Genomic DNA, 14,154 nt, shown 5'->3' with positions numbered 1-14,154 from the left:
TTTACTTCCTTAATCACTCCCACAATACACTGCGCCAGCGATGGGCAAAGCCGCTCTGCCCGGTCTATGCGCGCTCGCGTAGGAGCAACTGGGTACGCCAAAAGGCATGCGCAAAACGAGGGGCCAGGAGACTGCTTGTAAAAAACAAAAAGGGAGGAGGATAAAAAGGAGGAGGAGCCACAATAAGACCCGTTGCGCATGTGCAGCTACTAAACGTTAAAATCTTATTCAAAAGGCTCCACCCACGGACGGTCTGTGGGCTCAGCAGAGGGCTTTCTTACAGGGACGTATTCGGGCGAAGGACGAGATGTAGCGGGGCGGCTCATACCCAGGTACGCATGCGCACTGCCTGCTTCCACCCCAGGAACAGTATCCCATAAAACTCGAACAGCCGGTGTGAAGAGGCGGACGCATGCGTATGGGAGAACGTTCCGTCACAGAAGAGGCCGCGCCAATGGGCAAAAGGCGGCAACTGTTGTATCGCTCTTTATTTTAAATACAGCACATGGTCAGGTTATGCCAAGTGCTGCATAGCTATTCATCTTAGCGAATTGTTTAATTCTCTATTAACAATGATATACATCTATGTTACTATGTTATTTCATTTATATATGCAGATATAATTATATCTACAAATATATGCATATTAATATTTCTATGATAATTTATATATTTTATTACTAATTGAGCAAAGGAATCGTAACATACGTTTTCATTAACAATATTTTATCCCTGGTGTAACAAAGTTTAATAATATATTAGGCTAAATAATAATTTGTAATCCACCCTCAAGGAAAAAAATAAAAGGAAGCAGTCCTTCGGGAAAGGGCGGTATATAAATCCAATAAAAATAAATATGTTTAAAATATATACCTTATATAAATAGTACAATTAAGCAGTTAACAGCAACAATTAAATCTGAGCTAATGTAAGATATATTTTTGCTTCTGACTTTAGTATGATCATGTGATAATGGAATTATTTATTGAAGTGACAAATATCAGAACAACATAATAGATACTATCATTTTCATTCTAGTAACCACTTATTTATTAATTTATTATATTTTTCTCATTTTCAATTCAGGAACTCAAGATGACCTGTTTATACATTACTTTATTTCCCCCCACAACTGCAACTTGTGAAGTTTGGTCAAGAAAGGAATTGGTCTTAAGTTACTCAGTGAGCTCCCATATCTGAAACTGGATTGGGTTTTTCCTTTTCCAGTCCAATACCTTAATCGCTGTAGCACACTATAATATTTTTATTATTTAAGTTGTAATTTTTATGCTTTCATTATTCTGTAATGTACTCACATGCAGCACGAGAGAGGGAAAATAATTTCTGCCTTGCCTCTCTGTCAGAGAATGACAATCCTACAGAAGAATGAAACAGATGGCATTTTGTTCTGGGCCTTATAATCTCAAAATCATTACTAAAATTCACTGTTGTTGTGACCATAATGTCAAAACTGAAAACAAGACAGCAGTTTACTTTGAGAAAGGATTTTTCATAGATCGGTATTCAAAGTATTAAGACATGATGACAATTAACGAGAATTCACTAGGAACATAGGAAGACACTACTGTCCAATTACCTCCTGTCAAACTGATAGCAGCCTTCCAAAGCTGCAGACAGATTTTTGCTATCTGTAGGAGTGGACAGACTGCAAAAAGCAGCCTACTCACTGTGTCCCAGAATATCCACGTTATCCTCTCCTTCAACATAACCCTACTTATCCTGTTCCTGGCTATCTGAGCTGGGGCATTTGCCCACATGTGCTCCCTCTATGACGGCAATGATGACCTTTGCCTTCACAAAGGAATGGAGTCATGAAGGAAGGGGAGGTGGGATTGATGACATCATGCCTTCTTCTGGGTCAGTGCACCCTTTCACAGCCTTGGTGTTTTAACAAAGCATAGAGAATCTTGTCTTCTCTCTTCTTCCCAGAGGACACAAGACATGAAGGAACCTTATCACATCAGCCTAGTCGGTTTGATCTCATCACAATGAGCTAAAGCAGGCTTCTCAAACTGGGGGTTTCCACATGTAACCTTCCAGAATGCCATGTCAGGTTTTTTTCCTGTGTATTCTAAATTACAGGTCCAATAGATCTGGTGGGAACCAGGTCTAAAATAGAGTAATTTATGTACAATAATGTTTTTTTTGTACAATAAAGTTTCTCTGTTGACTCTGCTGGCACTAGGTCTGTATTACCTATACCCCTGACATGCATCAACTATATAATTGGTTTTGTTTCTCATTTTTGTATTTTGTTAGCTGTATTATATAAGCTGACTAGAGTTATAGGTAGTCCTCAACTTACAACCATTAATTTAGTGACCCTTCAAAGTTACAACGGCACTGAAAAAGTGACTTGTGACCATTTTTCACACTTAACAACCATTGCAGCATTCCCATGATCACATGATCAAAATTTAGGCCTTGACAACAGGTATGCATTTATGATGGTTGCAGTATCCTGGAGTCGCGATCTCCTTTTGCAACCTTCTGACGAGCAAAATAATGGGGAAGCCCGATTCACTTAGCAATCATGTTACTAATTTTAACAACTGCAGTGATTCACTTAATAACTATGACAAGAAAGGTTGTAAAATGGGGGTAAAGCTCACTTAACTGTCTCACTGAGCAACAGAAATTTTGGGTTCCATTGTGGTTGTAAGTTGAGGACTACCTGTTTTGTTGAATAACTTAATAACTTGCTTGGCGTAGTGGATAAAGGTGCTTGATCTGAAGCTTGGAGGCTAGGAGTTCTAGTTCTCCCTTGGGCATGGAAGCTGCTTTGGGTCACTTTGGGCTATGTTTTCTCTTTGACTGGGAAGCTGAAAAAAATCTTATCAGCCTGCAGTGTACAAACATAGTAGATTACCTTCATAACTTTCAACAGAGGGCTTCATTCTGCAATGGATTGATTCAGGCTAATAATAATATATAATTGTAAAACAACCATATATTTGTTCTGATTTTTTCAAAGAGACCTATAATGCTGGATGATACTCTGCTTTCTCATATTATTTATATAATAAATTTTATTTGGAGTAACCCATTTATGTTTGCCATAACTTTGGTTATAGGTTGCAGCAAATGTAATCTAAAAAAAATATTGGGGTGAGGCCACTTGGGGAAACAAAGATATGACTCCAGATCAGACCTCTGTAGGAGGGATGATATATTAATATATTGTTTTCTACATGCATTTATGAAATGAAATGTTTGAGGAAGCTGCTGGAGTGACCACAAGAGATAAAATCAGAAATGAGATCATAAGAGAAAGACCTGGCATAGAACCTATCTTAAATTACATACAAAAACAGCAAATAAAATGGTGCTCACCTGGAGAGGCTGTCATGAGATTCCATACTGTACAAGGCATATACAAAAAAAAGTTCAAAGAACAAAAGGCAAAATGGAGACACAACATGCTACAACAAAATCAATTAACAATGGTTGATACTGCCAGAAGAATAAGAACCAGAGCTTTGTATCTCCTTAAACACCCAAAGAGGAAGGAGGAGGAGGAGGACAAGATCTACTAAAGTGTCCATGAAAGAGACCTAAAACAAGATGGATTGATGACATCAGCATTGCGGGCCCAATTGGCAAAAGTAAGCTCAGGACCATATAGATTGGAAACATGCAGAACAGGCCTTCATCCTGCAGTGGATAGACAATGACTAAAATGATGATGATATATTAATTGGAATAACCTTCCCCAAGCTGGTGGAGCCTTGGTGGAGCAGTGGGCTAATGCCTCCTTAAGTAACACCAGCTGCCTGCAATTAGTGCAGGTTCGCATCCCACCAGGCTCAAGGTTGACTCAGCCTTCCATCCTTCCGAGGTAGGTAAAATGAGGACCCAGATTGTTGGGGGCAATTAAGATGACTTTGTAATAATGCCGCTTGGGGGTGTGTGTGAAAGCCCTAATAAGCAGGCATATACATAGAATGAAGGCTTGTAAGCCGCCCTGAGTCTTCGGAGAAGGGCGGGATATAAATGGAATTAAAATAAAAAAATTAAAAAAAACTGTTCACTAGTTCACTATTAATAATACTGTGGGAAGTCACCCCCCAGAGAAGGCAATATTAAAAAGGCAGAATATTATATTTTCTCAATGGATCTTAAAAAGGCACGTGCGCGCGCACACACACACACACACACACTGTGTATGAGTGTCTGGTGGTGTGTAGAGCCAAAACACTTTTCTATATACTTGAATAACGATTGAGCTATGGAGATTCTCGATAGCTGTATTATTTTCCTTTATCAATCCCTCTTCCTTTGCCTTCCTTCTTTGTGGTTTTGAAAATGTTAGGTATAATACGTATAAGTGATTATCTATTCTGGAAATCTACATGTTTATCAACCTCAGCAACTTTAAACTGTATGGAGTAAATACTAGCATGCTGGCCGAAGCGCGGAAGTCCACACACCTAAAAGTTGCTCAGACTGGGAAACGCTCTAGCCCAGGGGTAGGCAACCTCGGCTCTTTTATGACTCATGGACTTCAACTCCCAGAATTCCTGAGCCAGCTCTGCTGGCTCAGGAATTCTGGGAATTGAAGTCCATGAGTCATAAAAGAGCCGAGGTTGCCTACCCCTGCTCTAGCCACTCTCTATAACTTTGGGAGAAAGCATCCTAGGTTTCCACGGTAACCTCGAATAGGCTCGGGAAGTGATATTAACTACTTCCGGAGGACACCTCACAACTTCTGCAATGAAACTGGCGGGCTTTCGGCTGAGGTTCCTGGTTAAGTGGTCCACGATCTCCCGAGCCGCTGGAGCACCGACTCCTTTTTTCCTTCGCCCAAGAGATGCCCCTGCGAGCCGCTGGCCGAGAGCCAAGCAAGTCGGCTTGGGAACCCAGAGGGGATGGCCCCTGCAGGGAGGGAAGCGAGAGGCGGCTGCGGTTAGTTGTCGCTCGCGCTGCTGCTTCCGCCGCTGCCGCCACCTTTTTTCTCCATCCAGGAGCGAAGTTTGGGCCCCGCCGCGAAACTGATGAACTCCTTTAACCGCGGTTGAAAGCAGGTGGGGGAATGCGAGGGCGGACATAAGGAAAGGGAGAGTCTCCGTGGCGCCACGAATCTCAAGGACTGGGGAACTCGAAGTAGATGGGGCAGCCTGAAGAGGAAGACCGGGCAGGAGAGCCTTCTGAACCGGAAAGGATCTGCTAGAACGGGATTCGCACTGCATTTGAGGAAAAACAGGTGGAATAGCCAAAAAAAGGGAGGAACCCCAACAGCGTACCAACAGAAAGTAAATCGGTCAGAACAGACCTTAAGGTAAGATAGCAATGCCTACCCCACCTCACCCCCCCCCCCCACAGCAATCGCATGAGACTCTGCCACTCAAGAATGACCTAAGAAAACTGCATCAGAAGCCAGAGCTACACAGGTAGTCCTCAACTTACAACAGTGCATTTAGTGGCCGTTCAAAGTTACAGCAGCACAGAAAATTGTGACTTAGGGCTGTTTTTCACAGTTAACGACCTTTGCAGCGTTCCCCACGATCATGTGATCAAAATTCAGATGCTTGGCAACTGGTTTATGTTTATGACCATTGCTGTGTCCCAAGGGCATGTGATCCCCTTTTGGGATGTTCTGACAAGTAAAGTCAATGGGGAAGCATCTGCTTGCAACTTTTGATAACTTTGCGGATATGAGAGCTAGGAACTCCAATTCTCTTTGTTATAGTAATTGAAGATTCTGCACACTTCACGGAAACAGCTGAAGAATTTCATATAGCTCTTCTTCAGTGAAAAGTATATGTTCCTTTAAAGCTTTAGGTAACAGTCTTAAGGCCTAATGGACTAAATGTTATTTGATTTAAAGCTGGGTGTTTGTAATTAAATTTTATTCCATTAGCTTTTGTAAACATTAGGGCATTTTTCCTGTTACTTTAGTTTAGCCAGTTATATACAGGTCAGGACCTCTCTGTTTTGGGGGGGAGAGAGAACAGCTATGTTTTCCTGTTTTGGTAGAGGCAGAGATTGTGTGCCGCCTTCTTAATACTGGTAAATTCAGATGCCATTGACAAAATCACCCTTTAATAAAAACAAGCCAGTTTGATGTAGCAGTTGAGGCCTTAGGCTAGAAACCAGGAGACTATTAGTTCTTTTTTTGCCTTAGGCACAAAGCCAACTCGGTGACCTTGGGTAGTCATTCTCACTCAGCTCTAGGAAGAAGGAACTGGCAACCACTTCTGAAGGTGTTAAGAAACATCTTGGAACTTGTCTAGAGCTTGTCTAGAGGCAATCTAGGAGTCAAAAGTTTACTAAAAACAATATGCCACTGACTTGCAAGAAACTCATAATCACTTTCTACTGGGAATAGTTGAACTTCTACAGTTTCTTTTTGCAGCTTATAGGAAAGAAACAAAAATGAAATTGTGGGTTGAAATGGAGAAGTAACTGAGAGAAACATCTTTTGATTAGGAGTACCGTCATATTTACTTTTTCCTCCCCTCTCTCCTTTTCCTCTGACTCAAATCTGCCAGAATGGAGCCTTCATAGAATCATTTAAATTGTTTTGTAATTTTGTATTTATTGTTTAATGCTCTTTTAAATTTTTTACTCTATGTTTTTAAATTTTTATTGTTGTGAGCCGCCCTAAGTCCTCAGGGAGAAGGGCGGCATATAAATTTAATAAAATGAAATGAAATGAAATTTTAATGAATAATGATTTGATTTATGACATCTTTGGGTATAATCTCTTCCTCCTATTAATTGCTTTTTTATATGTTCAGAGGAGTGGGTAGGATTTTCAGTTTAAGATGCCGGGTGCAGTTTTGTTCTGGAAAGTCAGTTTGGTCCACTGGTTAAGGCACCTAGCCAGAAACCAGGAGACTATGAGTTCTAGTCCCACTTTAGATATGAAAATCTCCTGTATGATTTGGGGTCAGTTGTGCTCTCTCAGCCTACAATGTTAGGCTTGGATGACAAGGTGGTCGGTTAATTCCTGTTGCAACCAATGATCAGCACTTGGTTGATCTCCCAAAAAGCAGATTCTTGAAAATAAATAAATAAAATAAAATAAAAATAAAATAAAATAAAAGTGAGGAAATAAAAATGCAGTTTTGTTCCTAAATAATATTTGGTGACTCAAAGCAGGATGCTTGCAAGGGATCAACATCTTGGTAATATATATATATGGAACTAAGCTGATTCCAATTGTTAATACACTTGTGTGGGAGATTCAGTAAGTGGAAACACATTTTTCTCCACTTGCCACTCTTTTGTGTTCCTTTGCTAATTTTCTGCAACGGAATAAATCTTGGTTTGATTTTAAAAGCCGAGTCTGGATGAATCCTTGACTGGTCAGTGGTTGAAGTCACATTAATACTCACCTTTGGCTCTGTTTCAGATGTTTTAAGGACTTCTATCTCAGTGATCAGAGGCTTCTTTTAGGCTTTTTAAATATGTCCTGGCTGGGAGAGAATATCGTCCTGAAGGCCACTTGCAAGTTCATTCGTTCATCCACTTAGCAAAGACAAGTGGGGGATCAGAGAGGAAACCTCACGTATGATGCTTTAATGTTAAAGATGACATAACAAATGTAATAAAATTGTCATTGGTTTAGTGAATTTTCAGGTGTTCAATCAGTAGTTTACTTTTACCGCAGTACTGAATTTTCACCTACCGCATTTCAAAGCTGCCTCTGCCCAAGTTATTATTTTGTTCACAAAATAAAAGGGTGAGATTTTTTTTAGCAATTTCATCTAGTCACAATGCACTTCAGCACTTTATAGTTTTAATTATGTTTGCAATTTATGTTCAGCAGTTGAGATATCAGAGAGAAGTGAACTTTTCTGTCTTTTAAAAAGGTGAAAGTCACTGAAGTCGAGTTCAGCTCCTGTTATTACATGTAGATATCTGTATAGTTTTGGACAACAATATTAAATGCTTTTTTTCAACTTTCCAGTCTATTCTGTAGCTTGGGGATTTCCTAGTGGCCAGCGATAAGCCAAAGCCAGCAAGGTGCTTCTAATTGTTTTGAGATTTTATTAAATTGTATCAAGTAATTGGGAGAGGAAGTTTAATTTACACAATGACGAGTTCTAGTATCGCAGTATCCAAAACCTCAGAGGATCTTCTATCTTACTTTCTAAGACTGGTTGTAGATTTCATGGAAGGTCAGGCCATTTTCTTAAAGGAAATACAGATACATGCTCATCCTGGCTTAGATAAATTGCAGTGAATTCAATGTGCATTCCTGGGTCTGTCTGCTTAGGTTGTGGGGCTCATTATTTGAGAGGTTGCTAACCCTCAGACAAATGGCCGCCCAGTCTCTTCTTATTTAGGAGTAAACTACTTTTTACTACTTTTGGGAGTAAATACTTATTTACTTATTTGGAAGTAGTTTCCTTTTTTACCACTATTGTAACGGACTCCCTTAAAGAGTGATGCAGGGGCTCATATTTATTCTTATTTATTGCATTTATATACTGCTCTGATAAAGGAATTCTTTGAAAAAGTACAGAAGGCTCTCCAAACCGGAGACACAGTTGTCCAAAGTGCAGGAAAGAGTGTGGTGAGCTAGAACGTTGGACTGCAAAAATCTGACTTCAGGATTCCCACTTTATTTCATGCAGTTTATTGGGTGAGAGTCACCTACCATTAAACCCAATTTACCTCTTAGGATGGCTGCTGTAGGTGTAAAATAAAGGCAGAAACTACACATGCCATCTTGAGAAAAGACATGCAATAAATCAGGGCTTTTCAACCAGTGGTACGGGTACCACCTGTGGTACATTGGCACCTGGCAGGTGGTACGTGACCATCCTAGAAAAGTAGCGGGGGGGGGAATGAGCTGAACCACTGGCAGCACCGCACAAGCCTGAGCGAGAGATAGCTGGAGCTGCAGGGATGTCAGGGCTCAGCGAAAGCGCCAGGATCAGCGCTCCTTCGGGGCTGTCAGGGCTCAGCGGAAGCGTCAGGATCAACAACTGATTCATATTTATGATGGTCACAGTGTCCCAGGGTCACGAGAAGTGACCAAAACCTGCTGCAACCACCCAGCAGAGGGGGGGGGGAAATAAAAATCAAACACTCCCCCACCCCACCGCCAATCCTCAACAGAAATGCTCACGACAATGAAAACCTCGGACAGGAGGAAGAGCGCCACCGGGCAGCAGGCAGGTGTCTTGCTCGGCACTTTTTTCAGTGCCATTGCAACTTTAAACAGTCACTAAGCAAACTGTTGTAACTTGAGGACTGCCTGTACTTCACTTTCCTTTTTTTTTGGTTATCAAGTTTTTGACACCTTGCTAGGTGACTGGTGGTACTCGGATGTTGCCATATCCTAAAAGTGGTACAATGGGTGAAAAGGTTGAAAAGCCCTGCAATAAATAACCCCTACATATGCTAAAAAGCATAGTGACTTACCGTATATACTTGAGTATAAGCCGACTCGAATATAAGCCGAGACCCCTAATTTTACCCCCCAAAAGTGGGAAAAGTTGGTGACTCGAGTATAAGCCGAGGCTGGGAAATGCAGCAGCTCACCTTATGCTCCTCTCCAGAGATCTTCCCTCAGCAGCGGCCGGCAAAGTAGCTCGCACGCGAAACAAGCCCGGCAGAGGAGCCGGAGCGGCGAGCAGAGGCGCCCGGCCCAGATCCTGCAAGGCCCGGCCGAGACACGCCCCCAGCAGCGGAGCTGCTCCGGCTCCTCTGCCGGGCTTGTTTTGCATGTGAGCTACTTTGCCTGACGCTGAGAAGACCCGCTTGGGCACTCGGGTTGGTGTCAGTCTCCGCAGGCCCTTCTCGTTTCCAGGAACGTCAAGCGCGCTTGGCTCCCCACCCCCACGGCAGGGCAGGGCAGGGCAGAGCAGAGACTTGCTCGCCCTTCTGACGGCCCTGAAGAGAAACGAAGGGCTTGCAAACTCCCCGCGAGAAGCTGGGCGAAGCGCGCGGCTGGGCGAGTGTGTGCCTGCGCACGTATTTACGAAAGAAACGCTCCGAGAGTTCTTCTTTCTCCGCCCCCTTGGGGGGAACTCTAGCGACTGCTGTAGCCGCGCTTCTCTTCTCGGCTCCGAAAATAGGGATTTCTACTCTCTCTCTCTCTCTCCCCTCCCCACCCCGCATTCTCCTGCCTCTTCGATTGCGACAATAAAAGGGCGAAGGGTGCGCTGGTTTCTTCCTCCTTCCTCCCCCCCTCCCCTCCCCTCCCCGATTGTCAGGTGAGGCAGCTGGAGGTCTGGCCGGGAGATTGTAGCCGTTTTGAAACGCCGCGTCTTGAAACGCCCGATCAGCTGATTTTCGGGTGGAAGAGCCGCGGCTTGAATCTGTTTGCATCTGCCTGAATTAGACCGAAACGGCCTGAATTTGACCAGAGTTGCTTTGTAATGGCTGGAGGAACTGCAGAGGAGGTCTTGCCGGGAGATTGTGGCCGTTTTGAAACGCCGCGGCTTGAAACGCCCGATCAGCTGATTTTCGGGGCGGAAAGAGCCACGGCTTGAATCTGCTTGTATTTGTTTGAACTTAACCAGAAACGGCTCGTAATGGCTGGAGGAACTGCGGAGGGAGTGAATGCTCCAGCCTGGAATATTTGGAAAGGCTGGGGGAACCGGATGAACTGCAGCTTAAGCGACTGTTGCCGGAGGAGCCATGGCTTGAAACGCCCCAGTTTTGGGGCAGCGTTTGCTTGTTCCCTCCCTCCCTCCCTCCCTCCCTCCCCTCTAAATCCTTCCTTCCTTCCTTCCTTCCTTCCTTCCTTCCTTCCTTCCTTCCTTCCTTCCTTCCTCCCTCCCCTTTCCCTCCTCTCTAAATCCTTCCTTCCTTCCTTCCTTCCTTCCTTCCTTCCTTCCTTCCTTCCTTCCTTCCTTCCTTCCTTCCTTCCTTCCTTCCTTCCTTCCCCAGCCCTAATCCGGAAAGTGGAAGGAAAGAAGAGTAAAGGCTGGGCGGAGGAGGAGGGGAAGTTTAAAAAGGGGGCGGCGTTCCCTTTAAAAAGCCGCCCACCACGCCGCGCTCCCTCGCAGCACTCGCGGCGGCTGGCTTCTTGGCTCCCGGTCTCCCCCAGGCTTCCCGGCTGTGATTGGCGAGCGAGCCTCCCGAGCTCCGGCGGCCGTGACATCAGCAGAAGCGGAGCAAGCAAAAGCGAAGGGGGAAGTCTCCCCTCGTCCCGGGAGACTCTCGCTTCCCCCCACCCCCCACCCCCCACCCTCCCTACATCCCGAGCCTTCCAGATCTTCGCCTGCCTACTCGCGAGCAGGCATGTTTTCCAGCCAATCCGGGCCTGGGAGCAGGGCGCCGGCGGCACGTCCACTTTCCCCGCACTCTCCGTTCAGACGGCGCCCTTTGAGCCTGGAGTGATGCGGACGTCGGAAAAGGGCGCCGGGCGAAAGCAGCGAAGCGGGATCGCCGCGTGCCCCCCACTCCTCCTCCTCCTCCTCCTCTTCTTCTTCTTCCTCCTCCTGGTCGGCTTGACACCCCCATTTCGGCTGCTTCGCAAACTGCTTCCTCCACCCCACCCCACCCCACCTCACCCCTCCCCGCAAAAGATGCCGGGGTCGACAGCGTTTTTTCTACCCGGAACAAGCAAACACGCAGGCAACCCTGCACTATTCAGCTCAGTGAAGTCACGCTTGAAACGGCTTGAAACGCCCGATCAGCTGATTTTCGGGGCGGAAAGCGTGCGGTGTTGTTGTGTTTTTTTTCCTCCCCCCGAAAGTGAACGGCAGCTTTCCGTACTAGTGTATTGGCATGTCAAGACACCAGCACAAAGACCAAGGTACAAGGAGCCCTCCTTCAGTCATTATTGAAACATTTGATCAGCCCAACTTCTTCTTCTTATTATTATTATTATTAAATCTGTTTTTTAACCAAGCGTGACTTCACTGAGCTGAATAGATGCCGGGGTCGACAGCGTTTTTTCTACCCGGAACAAGCAAACACGCAGGCAACCCTGCACTATTCAGCTCAGTGAAGTCACGCTTGAAACGGCTTGAAACGCCCGATCAGCTGATTTTCGGGGCGGAAAGCGTGCGGTGTTGTTGTGTTTTTTTTCCTCCCCCCGAAAGTGAACGGCAGCTTTCCGTACTAGTGTATTGGCATGTCAAGACACCAGCACAAAGACCAAGGTACAAGGAGCCCTCCTTCAGTCATTATTGAAACATTTGATCAGCCCAACTTCTTCTTCTTCTTCTTCTTCTTATTATTATTATTAAATCTGTTTTTTAACCAAGCGTGACTTCACTGAGCTGAATAGTGCAGGGTTGCCTGCGTGTTTGCTTGTTCCGGGTAGAAAAAACGCTGTCGACCCCGGCATCTATTCAGCTCAGTGAAGTCACGCTTGGTTAAAAAACAGATTTAATAATAATAATAATAAGAAGAAGAAGTTGGGCTGATCAAATGTTTCAATAATGACTGAAGGAGGGCTCCTTGTTCCTTGGTCTTTGTGCTGGTGTCTTGACATGCCAATACACTAGTACGGAAAGCTGCCGTTCACTTTCGGGGGGAGGAAAAAAAACACAACAACACCGCACGCTTTCCGCCCCGAAAATCAGCTGATCGGGCGTTTCAAGCCGTTTCAAGCGTGACTTCACTGAGCTGAATAGTGCAGGGTTGCCTGCGTGTTTGCTTGTTCCGGGTAGAAAAAACGCTGTCGACCCCGGCATCTTTTGCGGGGAGGGGTGAGGTGGGGTGGGGTGGGGTGGAGGAAGCAGTTTGCGAAGCAGCCGAAATGGGGGTGTCAAGCCGACCAGGAGGAGGAAGAAGAAGAAGAGGAGGAGGAGGAGGAGGAGTGGGGGGCACGCGGCGATCCCGCTTCGCTGCTTTCGCCCGGCGCCCTTTTCCGACGTCCGCATCACTCCAGGCTCAAAGGGCGCCGTCTGAACGGAGAGTGCGGGGAAAGTGGACGTGCCGCCGGCGCCCTGCTCCCAGGCCCGGATTGGCTGGAAAACATGCCTGCTCGCGAGTAGGCAGGCGAAGATCTGGAAGGCTCGGGATGTAGGGAGGGTGGGGGGTGGGGGGTGGGGGGTGGGGGGAAGCGAGAGTCTCCCGGGACGAGGGGAGACTTCCCCCTTCGCTTTTGCTTGCTCCGCTTCTGCTGATGTCACGGCCGCCGGAGCTCGGGAGGCTCGCTCGCCAATCACAGCCGGGAAGCCTGGGGGAGACCGGGAGCCAAGAAGCCAGCCGCCGCGAGTGCTGCGAGGGAGCGCGGCGTGGCGGGCGGCTTTTTAAAGGGAACGCCGCCCCCTTTTTAAACTTCCCCTCCTCCTCCGCCCAGCCTTTACTCTTCTTTCCTTCCACTTTCCGGATTAGGGCTGGGGAAGGAAGGAAGGAAGGAAGGAAGGAAGGAAGGAAGGAAGGAAGGAAGGAAGGAAGGAAGGAAGGATTGATTTAGAGAGGAGGGAAAGGGGAGGGAGGGAGGAAGGAAGGAAGGAAGGAAGGAAGGAAGGATTTAGAGGGGAGGGAGGGAGGGAGGGAGGGAGGGAGGGAGGGAGGGAACAAGCAAACGCTGCCCCAAAACTGGGGCGTTTCAAGCCATGGCTCCTCCGGCAACAGTCGCTTAAGCTGCAGTTCATCCGGTTCCCCCAGCCTTTCCAAATATTCCAGGCTGGAGCATTCACTCCCTCCGCAGTTCCTCCAGCCATTACGAGCCGTTTCTGGTTAAGTTCAAACAAATACAAGCAGATTCAAGCAGTGGCTCTTTCCGCCCCGAAAATCAGCTGATCGGGCGTTTCAAGCCGCGGCGTTTCAAAACGGCCACAATCTCCCGGCAAGACCTCCTCTGCAGTTCCTCCAGCCATTACAAAGCAACTCTGGTCAAATTCAGGCCGTTTCGGTCTAATTCAGGCAGATGCAAACAGATTCAAGCCGCGGCTCTTCCACCCGAAAATCAGCTGATCGGGCGTTTCAAGACGCGGCGTTTCAAAACGGCTACAATCTCCCGGCCAGACCTCCAGCTGCCTCACCTGACAATCGGGGAGGGGAGGGGAGGGGGGGAGGAAGGAGGAAGAAACCAGCGCACCCTTCGCCCTTTTATTGTCGCAATCGAAGAGGCAGGAGAATGCGGGGTGGGGAGGGGAGAGAGAGAGAGAGAGAGAGTAGAAATCCCTATTTTCGGAGCCGAGAAGAGAAGCGCGGCTACAGCAGTCGCTAGAGTTCCCCCCAAGGGGGCGGAGAAAGAAGAACTCTCGG

General features: G+C 46.3%; 1 protein-coding gene across 1 annotated transcript in view; it reads left to right on the top strand.

Moving 5' to 3' along the window:
- Positions 1 to 4,719: 4,719 nt before the first annotated feature.
- Positions 4,720 to 14,154, top strand: part of ZNF414 (zinc finger protein 414) — a 32,310-nt gene continuing 22,875 nt past the window's right edge. The window contains exon 1 of the mRNA XM_081316342.1: positions 4,720 to 5,299. The gene's annotated coding sequence lies outside the window, so the exon portion shown is untranslated. The remainder of the gene's footprint in view (positions 5,300 to 14,154) is intronic.

This window comes from Vipera berus (assembly GCF_964194415.1).
Source record: "Vipera berus genome assembly, chromosome: 1".
Classification (NCBI taxonomy): Eukaryota; Metazoa; Chordata; class Lepidosauria; order Squamata; family Viperidae; genus Vipera; species Vipera berus.
The sequence above is the reverse complement of the archived record's forward strand: the minus strand, read 5'-3'. Positions and strand labels throughout refer to the sequence as shown.